The sequence below is a fragment of the Gadus chalcogrammus genome, chromosome 6 (assembly GCF_026213295.1).
Source record: "Gadus chalcogrammus isolate NIFS_2021 chromosome 6, NIFS_Gcha_1.0, whole genome shotgun sequence".
In the NCBI taxonomy this organism is placed as follows: domain Eukaryota; kingdom Metazoa; phylum Chordata; class Actinopteri; order Gadiformes; family Gadidae; genus Gadus; species Gadus chalcogrammus.
The window spans coordinates 10,640,093-10,653,423 of record NC_079417.1 but is presented as its reverse complement, the minus strand read 5'-3'; positions in this window follow the sequence as shown (position 1 = coordinate 10,653,423).

The window sequence follows — 13,331 nt, the reverse complement described above, 5'->3', positions numbered from 1 at the left end:
GCATATGAGCCCGGTCTGTCACCAGACACCGCCGAATGAAGCTCCTAATAACGGTATTAATACAAATGCACGTGAAGTTGTTGGAGAATTGCAAGGGGGATTCCGACTATTTGTTGGTGGGGATCTCTCCGCTCCCGACCATCCGACTCAGAAATGTCTGGATCGGGCTGCCATCTAGCGTACGATGTACAATTACAACCTAATTGCTCTGTAGAGTCCCCCATCCATCACATTCATTTTTAAAATTCAAAATGTGTACACACTTTGGAGCAGTTGCTTTTAGTTTTTTTCCCCCTCTCATGAGTCTTGAAATTGTTATTTAGCTGGCCCGATATATGCACTCGCTTGCGTAATAGTGGCGCATGGGTGGAAACAAGGGCAAACACACACGCACTTCTGACACATTATTGGTGCTTATCAATTACAGAACGAACTGTATTAATGATTGATAATTGCGTATGTGTAGGGGTGTGGGATACAACAAATAACAGACCTTTGCTCATGCAAGAAGATTTTCCCAAAATATAGGAGCATAGGCTACGTATTTCCTATAAATACACAATTTGTAGCTCTCAAATGACATCGATTCTATATCATTTTAAAAAGTAGCTTTAGCTTAAGTAGCTATATAGAGATATAAGCACATATAACGGAGCGTAAATATGCAAGTCCCCCCTTCTGGAAAGGCATAAGAGGGATGGGTGAATTGAAGTATTCAGCAACACAGAGCTCTCTCTCCCCGTCCCTGTCACGGGACATTCCACCGCGACTCGGCGCTCATGTATCCAGCTCTTTGAAAAGGTGAAACGAATAAGATTAAAGCAGACAAAGAATCCAGCGTAAGTGTATCATTAAGATTTAACTCTGCAGAATGGAGGGAAAAAAAAGAGGGAGAGCTTGCGAGAGAAGAGTGAGAATGAGAGAGACAGCGAATGGGAGCAGGGGTAAAATGCGGCGGAGGAACCGGTGAGAGAAAGGATAAAGTGGACAGTGCAGCGATACAAGAACAAGCGTCGGCCACGTCTTCCACCAGATGAACACTATCTCTCTACGCGGACAAGGGGAGCACCAGTGAAGGCAAGTAGGAGATCTATTGTTCTTCTCCTTAGCACACAGGCTCACATACAGACAGACACACACACACACACACACACACACACACGCACACACACAAACGCACACAAACACACACACACACACACACACACACACACACACACACACACACACACACACACACACACACACACACACACACACACACACACACACACACACACACACACACACACACACACACACACACACACACACACACACACACACACACACACACACACTTCCTTTTAGAGATGTATTGGGTCCTGTGCCGCATGACCGTAAACTCCAAAGAGTATTCCGCCGCCGAGTAAACTGTAGAAAAGGATGCCACCGTTACGAATAGGATGCAACTTTTTTTGGCGACTAATGTGAGTAGAATTTGTATTTACTGGGCATGTTTGTGTTGTTGGGGCTCAGACTGGTCAGCTTTCTCGTCAAATTCGTGTATTCCGTAACGCTGTTTGCAGCCTTGAAAGCATGTGCGCGCGTGTGTGTATGTGTGTGTCTCTGTGTGTGTATGTGTAAGAGTGTGCGTGTGTGTGTGTGTGCGTGTGTGTGTCTATGTGTGAGGCACGTCGAGAGCAGCTCGAATCCAAAACCGAGCAATAGACTCAACGAATAAACTATTCTCTATATTTTAGATGCAATGTTAATTTAATGCATTCAAAATGAATAAGCATATGCCTATATATTAAATATTAATGTACTTAAATATATAGCCTGACTATATAAATATTTAACTATATAAATATATAAACTCCATAAGGACTTGTCCTCTCCTAGACTAACTTTTGGGGACAATAACATCACGGCTATTTCATTAAGGTCGAAATTTACAATTATTTTAGACAGAAGTCCTTTCTATCCGTCAGTCTGTCCTTATCTTTTTAAGTGTTAGAATGATAAAGGAGAGTGCTCATAAGATAAGTGTGGGATAAATGCAATTGAACACACATATTGCCTATCAACCGAGCTTGAACGGATAAGTTCTGGTAGCACAGTAATTAGGTTGCAGGACCTACTTGACGTCCACACACCGCTAAACCATCGTGTTAGAAGACAAGGCAAGATTTACAAAATGTAGAGGAAATAGAAAAGTCATCAGACGGATAGGCCTACACTCACACACAGAGTTAAAGCCCCCTCCCCGTCACATTGCATTTTGAACTTAGTTCCTGCAACCAATCCAAAGTATTGTTCCCAAAATCATGTAGTCTAAATACTCGTTCTATGTTGCCCTATGAGGTTGGTGTCAAGCTATCCCAGTTCTGATTATCTCTCAAAATGTGTTTGCCAAAAAATGAGTGCATTATTGACTTGGACATGATCAGCAGTAACTTGAAATGCAAAAGCCCCAGAAAACATAGATGCAGAAAGTGTAGTTGAACCAATGTGTCGCATAGCTTGGCCCCTCACATTCCCTGCGAGGCGCCCGGGCTGTTTGAATAATACAATCGGGGTTAATAGGGCTCATATCCAGCATAGCATGACTACCATGTGGTTACCTAATAAGATGCAGCTTCTAGCCATCAAAAATAACTTTGCACTTGTCTGACTACGGTTATATAGGCTGTAGAATGCAGTTGGAATTTATTAAACTGCACACATTGACCAAGGGTCTTATCGTTATATATAATGTTTAGTTTCCACAACATTCCTCCGTGCATGCGTTTTCTAATTATTTGATGTTGCTGTAAATAATTAAAATGTAGGTTGTATTCCTCCAAGGGAAATATGTGTTTTTGTTTGGTCGAGTAATAGAGATTTATGGAAGAGTACAGACAGATCACGATCTGCTGTTTAGTAGGACCATCGTCCAAGGATAATGAAGTAGTCCTTGTTTTTTTAGCTGTTGTTTTTCTTTCTCCGGCCATCATTTAAAAAAGTTATTGAAAAAGATCGACGCACGGAGTGACGGAGACCACTTCAGCATCTCTTGAGACAGAAGGGGTGGATGGATGGAAACATGATAGTTTCAATCATAACACATTTTAAATGGCTTTAATTGAAACGTAGCCTAGTTCATTGAATGTGTTGTAGGCTCCTACTGATTGGGGTAGGGCACTATTTACATCTTGGTAAAATACAATTCTTTTTCCGTCACACATAAACTGTGAAAACAAAAGCGTTCGTATTTAAAATCAGAAAGCATTTAGACTTTGGCCGTTACACTTTCATAATTTAATAAATCCCTCCTATAGGCTATTTCGAGGGGCTTTGCAACCTCTCCACTTTAGTTTGAAAAGAGAAGAGGGATCTTTCACCAAACTGATCCCCAACGATTCAGGGGCACAAAATGGTGTGAAAAGGACGAGAAGGTCACTTGAAATCGACTTTTATCCTCTGCCTCTTCTCTATGGATCAGTAACTTTCAATAGGAATCATCTAATCGTTCTTAATGGAAAGGCTACACGAGAGAAACAGCGACAGGCCGCTGTCGTGGGGCTTGTAATGCCCACTTATGGCTGCAGCATCTAAAACAACAACATGATTCACCAAATAGGAGGCCAGAACTCTAGAATCAAATCAGGCAGAAATACACAATCCTGTGAAAGAACAAATAATCAAACAAACAAATAGACAGAAACTGAAAATTACGAACAGATTCAAATGAAATAAAAAATAATATTGAAGGAGAGTTTGAACTATAATCTTTGAGTAGGCTATAGGTTTGAATGCAGAGACGCTGTCATGTAGACTGACTTGTTTTTTCAGTCTTGCTTTATTCAGGTTGGTACGTAGGCCTATGTAACATAATACAGCCCCTTCTCCTTCCAAAAACTACAAGCCTAATTTGAGACAATAAGGGTTGAATGACTTTGCCAATTAGCTTGAGGTTGGAGTGAAGTTAGAAGTTAGGGACTGTCAGATTTCGCTTTGGGCAATGGCTTTATTGCGCTATCATCTCTTTAGAGCGTATGTGCTAATTACGTTGTACGGTCCCTTAGACGGTGATCATAAATCCATTAACACTCAAACCCTTGTGGTCCAAATGGTGCAACACTATATTTTTTTGTAAACCACACACAAAATCAACAACAAGAAAATACACGGCTGCATGCATGCTGCTGCTACCAGCAGCCATGTGCCTACACATTTTTTTTAATAGTGTTAAAAATCGATGAAAGCGAGAAAAAAGGACGAGATCCGAATCCAATGCGAAACAGCCCTCTCTCTGGTAGAACAGCATTACTAACAAATCCTCCATAACTTTTATGAATCGAGCCACAGGCCCAGGGGGACTAAACGTTACATGACAGCAAATAAAGGGTGATTGGTTTTGGTGAAAGGGGTCCAGTTCAGATAACCGGGCTGGTGGAGAGAAAACGCATGGAGACGCAGGGTAGGCCTAGTGGTTTAAAGGCGTAAACAGGGGTATATCTGTTTGACCATGCCTGTGGAAGTCAAGGCTCAACCCAGGCTCCATTCGGGTAGCAAGCATTTCACCCTTGAGGTAATTTATTTCAGGAAAACTGGAGGGCAAGGGTTGAATTCTGGAGAAATCCAACAAGGATAGCTGCGCTTTTGGAATTCTACACGCGGATTACCTTTCATCCCATCGACACATTAGCCGACAACACACCAAGGAACAGTTCAACGACAAAGACCAGACATTAGCTGAAGAATACATCAAAGAATACCGCAAAACTGTTTAATAACTAGGCCACTAGCGTATATTAAGGACCGGGGAACGAAGGCTGTGTTTTACGTGTACCACTGTCTTTATATTTTATGTTTGTGTGTGTGTGTGTGTGTGTGTGTGGGGAGGGGGGGGGGGGGGGGGGGGGGGCGTTGTGTGCACGTTCACTCAGGTTGGTAGGCTTATTGATAGGCCTATGTTCTGTGCGACTCTATGATGAGTGGAAAAAATAACCATGATGCTATAGCTCCCGTCAGTAAACATATTAAGCTGCATCACCTCAGCTCTCCGATTATGATTTTTTTTAAAACCAACACACAGCGGGTGCCTAATTAGAAATTAAATGTAGCTTCACCGTTCTGCAGCTGAAGATGAATGAACACAGACAGTGCTTGGAGTTAGGAGAAGAAATTAAGCAGATTTTTTATTTAATTGTACACCAATCAAATAATACAGTAAATGCTACAACATACACTTTGCTATATAACGTTATAGCACACATGTAAAAGTAATTCGTTTTAATTAATTATTAATAATTTGTTAAACGAAATATGTCCACTTGGCAAAGGCTGACATCCATACAAATATGCCTTGCAGATAGAAATGAAGCCTAATACAACATACTTTTTTTGTTGCTTTATTCCTTCACACACATACACCACATTGACACACACACACACACACACACACACACACACACACACACACACACACACACACACACACACACACACACACACACACACACACACACACACACACACACACACACACACACACACACACACACACACATACATACACAATCACACACACATACAATCAAACATGGAAACACACACACACACACACACACACACACACACACACACACACACACACACACACACACACACACACACACACACACACACACACACACACACACACACACACACACACATATGCGCTCAAACATGGAAACACACACACAAATACACATGCGAGCAACAATACACACATGCACACACACACAAACACACACACACACACACACACACAAACGCACACACACACACACACACACACACACACACACACACACACACACACACACACACACACACACACACACACACACACACACACACACACACACACACACAGATACACACATGCACGCACACATGCAAGCACGCACACACACACACACACACACACACACACATACATACACACTCACTCCAGAGATCTACTGTATATTCAGCTATTTGTATGCATTTTTCTTACATTGCATTTAGTTTCCAACATAAATGCCCGTGAATGTTTGTGTTAACCAACAATATATATTACATTTGTCCTGACGGCGGTGCACAATAAATACACACGCCGTGTACAACGTGGCGCTGCACACTATCAGAACTGCCACATTTGAGAGTGGATACATCCCTTTTCTGGGTGTGAGGAGTGGCTACGTTCAGACTGTTGCTATACTTTACATGAGAAAAAAAAACACCACTCATCATTTACTGCTAGTGACATTGTTGAATGCTCAAGTGACCCACCCACATTGTAAACCCGCCAGATTTATCTCCACCACAAATGGAAATCTGAAGCAAAGTCTTTTTTCATTTCAGCGTAGACTTCCCCCTTTGTCGCAGCGTTTTGGGTTTCACCCACCAAACAGAAGGACGCGTAACAAAGCGTCGCTGTGGCCCCGTTGACAGCGCTGACTCCAGGACGGCCACTCATTTATGGCAGGGCTCCAAATTAGCCCCGGCATTAAAAAAAAAAACACAGAGACGCCGATACTGACACATGTAGCGGGCGGGGGGGGGGCACTGACCACCCAGGGCCCGGCCTCAGATCTGGTTGACTCGTTGACCTCGTGTTTACTCTCATGGGGAGAGCACAGCGCTGAGGTGGTTTACCCGAGGAGCTGCAGAGGAACAGATATTTATATGTGACCTATTTCCAAATGATCAGCTTGAATGAATCAGTTGTGTGTTGTGTGTCAGTTAAAGCCTAAATGAAGCGTGTGTTTCCTCTGAGGGAACACTACTCTGCTTAAAGCGCTTGATCTTCGACCCCCCGGTTCAGCCTTGTTTCCCAAAAACATCCTCACGGAATTTTCTGTAAGCTAGGAGCCTTTAACCTTGCGTGTTCCGGGAATAAAATGAACACAATCCCTCATCGCGGTCTATACTGAAGCAGAGACTACCAGGATAGACGTTACAGATAGTATCATGGAGGCAATATGCACGTGCCAGTACACAAGCATGTGTTGACATACATGAGCGAATGAAAGCCATGTGAACATTTACCGTTTACGCCTGGCTCTGCAACCAAATTGAGAACCCATAAAGATCTCCCCAAAGCACTCACACATGTTTATGTGTTTACTCCTCTTGTGTGTGTGTGTGTGTGTGTGTGTGTGTGTGTGTGTGTGTGTGTGTGTGTGTGTGTGTGTGTGTGTGTGTGTGTGTGTGTGTGTGTGTGTGTGTGTGTGTGTCTGTGTGTGTTTGTGTGTGTGTGTTTTGGGGGTGCTGATAGCCTAGTCAGATTACCTCCGATGTTCCCTATGACCTTTGACCTTAAAGTTGAGGTAAAACACTGACAAATAGGATGGCTGAGTTTTAGGGCAGTCCTGCAAACATTCCACAATACTGTTCTTCTCTCTCTCTCTCTCTCTCTCTCTCTCTCTCTCTCTCTCTCTCTCTCTCTCTCTCTCTCTCTCTCTCTCTCTCTCTCTCTCTCCCTCTCTTCTCCTCCCATACCGTTCTTGAACTGACATTAAGAAACCACTCATTATGTACACACACACACACACACACACACACACACACACACACACACACACACACACACACACACACACACACACACACACACACACACACACACACACACACACACACACACACACACACACCTACAGACACACCACACACACACACACGCAAACAGGGTGCCCACGTGCATCACATATGCAGTGCACAGGGACCTCGATGACGACGTCTGCTGGAAACTCAGAAACCGCGCAGGATTCCATGTTTAAGGAATTAATCAGTACATGTTTGTTTTCCTCCACCATAGGCTCCCATAAATAAATGACTTTGTTTACACGAAGGACAATAAATAGACAAAATGATGCCTGTTACGTCAGCAGCGGCTTTTACAGCGAACTGTTAAAGCACACAACGGGGGGATGCAGAGAGTCTGTGATGTCAAGGAAGAGACATGTTTTGTTATACCTCTTCTTTCCGTGTTTTTCCATACAGGATGCTGGCTCCGGCTTTTCCTGGAAAGCCTCTCACACTGGCACCGCTCGGCTGCAATATCTCCCCACGCGTCCAACCCTACTGGCTGTATCCAACACTTCCTCCTAGCTCTCTCTGTGCTCTCCTCCTCCTCCTCCTCCTCCTCACACGATCAGGGCTCTCTGCTCCTCTGCCCTGAGCGACCTCCCCCCTCCCTCGCTCTCTCTCTCTCTCTCTCTCTCTCTCTCTCTCTCTCTCTCTCTCTCTGTCTCTCTGTCTCTCTGTCTCTCTCTCTCTCTCTCTCTCTCTCTCTCTCTCTGTCTCTCTCTCTCTCTCTCTCTCTCTCTCTCTCTCTCTCTCTCTCTCTCTCTCTCTCTCTCTCTCTCTCTCTCTCTCTCTCTCTCTCTCTTCTCCCTCTCTCTCTCCCTCCCTGTCTTTCTCTTATTCTCTCTTCCCTTTGTATCCATGATCTCTTTACCCCATGTTTCCTCCACAGATGATTTTCAGGTATTCCCGCTTTGTTAACTTATGCCTCTTTGTGTCTTTACCAAATAAAAGCAAATAGAGATGTACGTATGACTCTTTGGATATTTCTGATTAAGGTAAGGGACACAATAGCAGCATAACAAGCAATTAGGGTCTTCTGCCATATATATGTTGGTATCCTCTCACCCTCGAACACACAACACAACGCAACACATGGGTTAACCCTGACCTCTGAACCTGTCCACAGTGACAATCAGTCACCGATTGATTAATATTAGCAGGGAAGCAACAAGGATAGCAGAAAATATGACCAAATACATTGTGAAGCAGAGGTTGCAATTGGGCCATAGGATCATGATCTTGAAGCTTGCTACATGATGTAACGTCGCTAACATGAAGTGCAACACTGCAACAATGTAAATAAAAATAATCAATCTATCGTCTGTGTGTCTTTTTTCCACCAACAACCCCTACCCCCCCCACCCCCACACCCCTCCCGTTATTCCCAGTGGAGCTGAAATCCTTTTGTTGTCTGCCGTTACAGTATTCATCAGAGAGAATAGCCTGTTTTACATATGTCTTTGATTGGTCAGGATTAATTCCTTGCTGGGGAGCTGATCACATGACTCAATCACATGCGTAGACTTGAGGTTTTTAATTGGCCATGTCGTGGTGCATTAGCATGTAGCCACCGGCAGAAGCAGAGCAGCCATCGTTTCAACGCCATCTCCGTGGCAGGCTGTGGTTCCCTCGGATGTGTGGTCTCCACGCGTCTGCGGACGCCGACACCTGGTCTCTTTTAAGCCTTTAGAGGCCGTAGCCATGGTGATTTGCCATGCACCAGAATATGTCATCGCCCTGACGGTGCACAGCGTTCCGCAGTGGAATCAGAGCCGCGCCAAACGGTAAGGTTTGGAGACGGAGCCAAAGGAATGTCTTAATGAATTGCTCCTTCCTCCCTGTTCCTCATCCCGCCATAAAACATTTCTCCCTCCATCTCATTCCATCGCCCAAGAATTTTCCATCATTGATTTTCAGCTTATGGCTATGTTGTAGCGTTAATGTGCGGGTTTCTGCCTCGGTGTCAGATTAAAATATAGCATGAACCATCAGCCATCATCCGGATGTTGTGAGGCAAGCACACAATCAAGGTGACGTGCGTTCAGTGTGTGTGTGTGTGTGTGTGTGTGTGTGTGTGTGTGTGTGTGTGTGTGCTCATGCCCTCAGTGCATTCCTACACTATAGGTCCCCTTCCTTCTTCCCCTGCTCGGAACATGGACTTTAAGCGTGTTAACGGAAGTCCTCTGAGCCACAGGGTTCCCTGGCACCTTCCGGCATTACCCCAGTGTTACCAGAGCGTGGCTGTGTACCGCCTCGCCCCCCCCCCCCCCCCCCCCCTCGCCCCCCCCCCTTAGCCCCCCCCCCCCCACCCAACCCCCCCAGGGCCTTTACCCCACCGCTCCCACCCCCGGGCCTTCACCACCTCACTGATTCGCTGTGTAAAAGCGCCCTCTGAATGATGGATTACTGTGTCACCGCAGCCTGCGAAGGATTAATTTGTTTCATTGATTTGTCTTTAGGCAGAATGCCAGCGCCTGCCTCTTCCCACCTTTTCTCCGAGACTCGCAGCTGTAATAGACGGTAATGGCCTAAGACAAATCAACCCGTTTCTTGTAAAAATAGCACCAAATAACCCGCCCCCACCCCCACCACCACCACCACCACCACCCCATTTACTCACAAGCACATCAACAGGGGGAAGAGGAGGAGGAGCGCGAGGAGGAGAGACGGCTCGGCGCTCCGGATTTCATCCACATCCTCCATCTTGATCAGCCCCTATTGCTCCATCCTCCCGTGTAGCACCACCACCTCCACCAACGCCTCCACCACCACCTCCACCGCCACCGCCACCACCACCGCCACCACCACCGCCACCACCGCCATCTCCACCACCGCCTCCACCATCACCCTCACCATCACCCCCACCACCACCGCCACCACCTGCACATCCGCCACCTCCACCTCCACCACCGCCTCCACCATCACCACCACCTCCACCGCCATCTCCACCACTACCACCGCCACCACCATCACCACCATCGCCACCGCCACCGCCACCGCCACCGCCACCGCCACCGCCACCGCCACCGCCACCGCCACCGCCACCGCCACCACCACCGCCACCGCCACCGCCACCACCACCATCACCGCCACCATCCCCGTCAACACCACCACCGCCACCGCCACCATCACCGCCACTGCCACCGTCAACACCACCACCGCCACCACCACCATCACCGCCACTGCCACCACCACCTCCACCACCACCACCCCCGTCAACACCACCACCTCCACCACCACCGCCACCTCCACCGCCACCACCACCTCCACCACCACTGCCACCACCACCTCCACCACCACCACCCCCGTCAACACCACCACCTCCACCACCACCGCCACCTCCACCACCACCACCACCTCCACCACCACTGCCACCACCACCTCCACCACCACCACCCCCGTCAACACCACCACCTCCACCCCCACCACTGCCACCACCACCTCCACCGCCACCACCTCCACCGCCGCCACCACCACCACCTCCACCGCCAACACCACCTCCACCACCACCACCCCCGTCAACACCACCACCTCCACCACCACCGCCACCTCCACCACCACCACCACCTCCACCACCACTGCCACCACCACCTCCACCACCACCACCCCCGTCAACACCACCACCTCCACCCCCACCACTGCCACCACCACCTCCACCGCCACCACCACCGCCACCACCTCCACCGCCGCCACCACCACCACCTCCACCGCCAACACCACCTCCACCACCAACACCACCACCTCTCTCCTCTCCCAGCCGGAGCCAGACCATGCAGTCGTCGTAACAAAGCCATAAGTCCGCCACACTTACAGCCGCCTCTAAGGCCTCACAATGGATGGGTAATGACTGCGGTGTCTGGAGGCGGCCGCCGGAGCCCGCCCATTCTCCCCAGTAATGGAAGCCTTTACTGCCATTCCCTCTGCACCTGCAGGAACAGCCATTAAGCACCATGATCTATAGCGGGCCCGGGCTGCGCCGGGGCCCTCGGTGAGGGGCCACGTTGACACCAGGTGAATTAGGACACCTCCGTGTCACCACGTCTTTGTTTTACACCGCGTGCGCCGGGCTGGTGCTTGTGGAAGTCCCCGCCACTGACAGCGAGACGATAGCCGAGTGTTGTGCGGGGGAGATGTGTGTTATTGCTATTTTTTTACATCTGCATGAATGAATCAGGAGCAGGCGTGATGTTCAGTGTTTTTACGGCTCCACTAGAGGTCTGAGGGACAGAGGGGCGCGATAGAAGAGGCTTAAGTAACATGTTTAGTAACTCGTCTGGCGCAGTAGACCTGCCCGTGACATTAAAGCAAAGGACTCGGGGCTAACTATCTCCCGACCCTGCAGTGATTTATGTACAGCACCGGATCCATGAATCCAGTGATGATTTGCACAGGGTCGCCCTGCAGTGTTTCTGAGTCTCGGGTGTCACACAGGGTATGGTGAGGTTGTACCCTGACACAGTGGGCAGACTTCAGCACTAACATGATGTAGATGATGATGATGATGATGATGATGATGTAACAAGTATAAAAAAAGACCCTAACCCAAACACAAATATTGTCAGCAGGAAGGTTAATTATACACGTTAATGAATACAATGGTAGTTCCCCTATGGGACATTTTCTAACTTCTTACGTCGCAACGGTCGCACACAGCGACACACTGAGTCTGATACTTTCGGACTGCTTAGTCACCTTAATTAAAACACATCTAGTGGTTTGGTTAAGACAAAATAAGAGCCAGTGCACACTGTGATAATGACCCGGGACAGCAGGGAAATCTCGTCAGCTGCCTGCGATCAATTTCCCAGTGTTTACAAAGAGATGGGCTGAGATTGTACAGCAGTCAGGGGGGACCAGTCCCTTCTTAGTCCTTAGTCGTCCAATGGATCCTCACCTCTCCTGATCACACCCCCTCAAAGCCCCCCTCCCTATGGCTGACACCACCGGGTCACTCAAACACTGCTCTCATGCTGAGGATTAGGTCACCGCACTATGATACCTCTACTTGTCTTGTTCACATTCTCGCTTGCTTTCCTCTTCACACAATCCTACCTGTCTCTCTCTCTCTCCCTCCCTCCCTCCCGTCTGTCTCTCTACCTTTGCGCTCTACCTCTCTATGCATCTCTCTTTCTCTCTCTGTCTCTCTCCATGTCTCTCTCTTTCTGCGTCTCTATTCTCTCTCTCTCTCTCTCTCTCTCTCTCTCCCTCTCTCTCTCTCTCTCTCTCTCTCTCTCTCTCTCTCTCTCTCTCTCTCTCTCTCTCTCTCTCTCTCTCTCTCTCTCTCACTCTCTCTCTCTCTCTCTCTCTCTCTCTCTCTCTCTACCTCCCTCCCTCCCTCCCTCTCTGGCCTGTTGGAGTGCTTGTTCTACTCAGGGCACATCTATCCCCAGGGGTCCTTACATCCTTAAGTGGCCCAGAAAAGGTTAGTTGGCAGGTAATTGTCCAGCTGTGGCCGGGCTTATCTTAATTGCAGGTGCTTTAGTGCATGCTTTACTTCCTGTGATGAAGAGACTCACGAGGGCCGGGAATGAGATGAGAGGATAGGCGGAGGGGAATTGATACACTGGACGTTTTACATTTTTCTCCTCTCATTCAGGTTACTCATTACCTGAATGTATTTTATTCAGATAATGTGGTTATTTTTCTCGGGGTGAACCATCTAAAGGGGTGATTCTATTTACATTGATGCATTAACATCTGACGTCTGAAGTGTACCTTATATATATATATATATATACATAAAA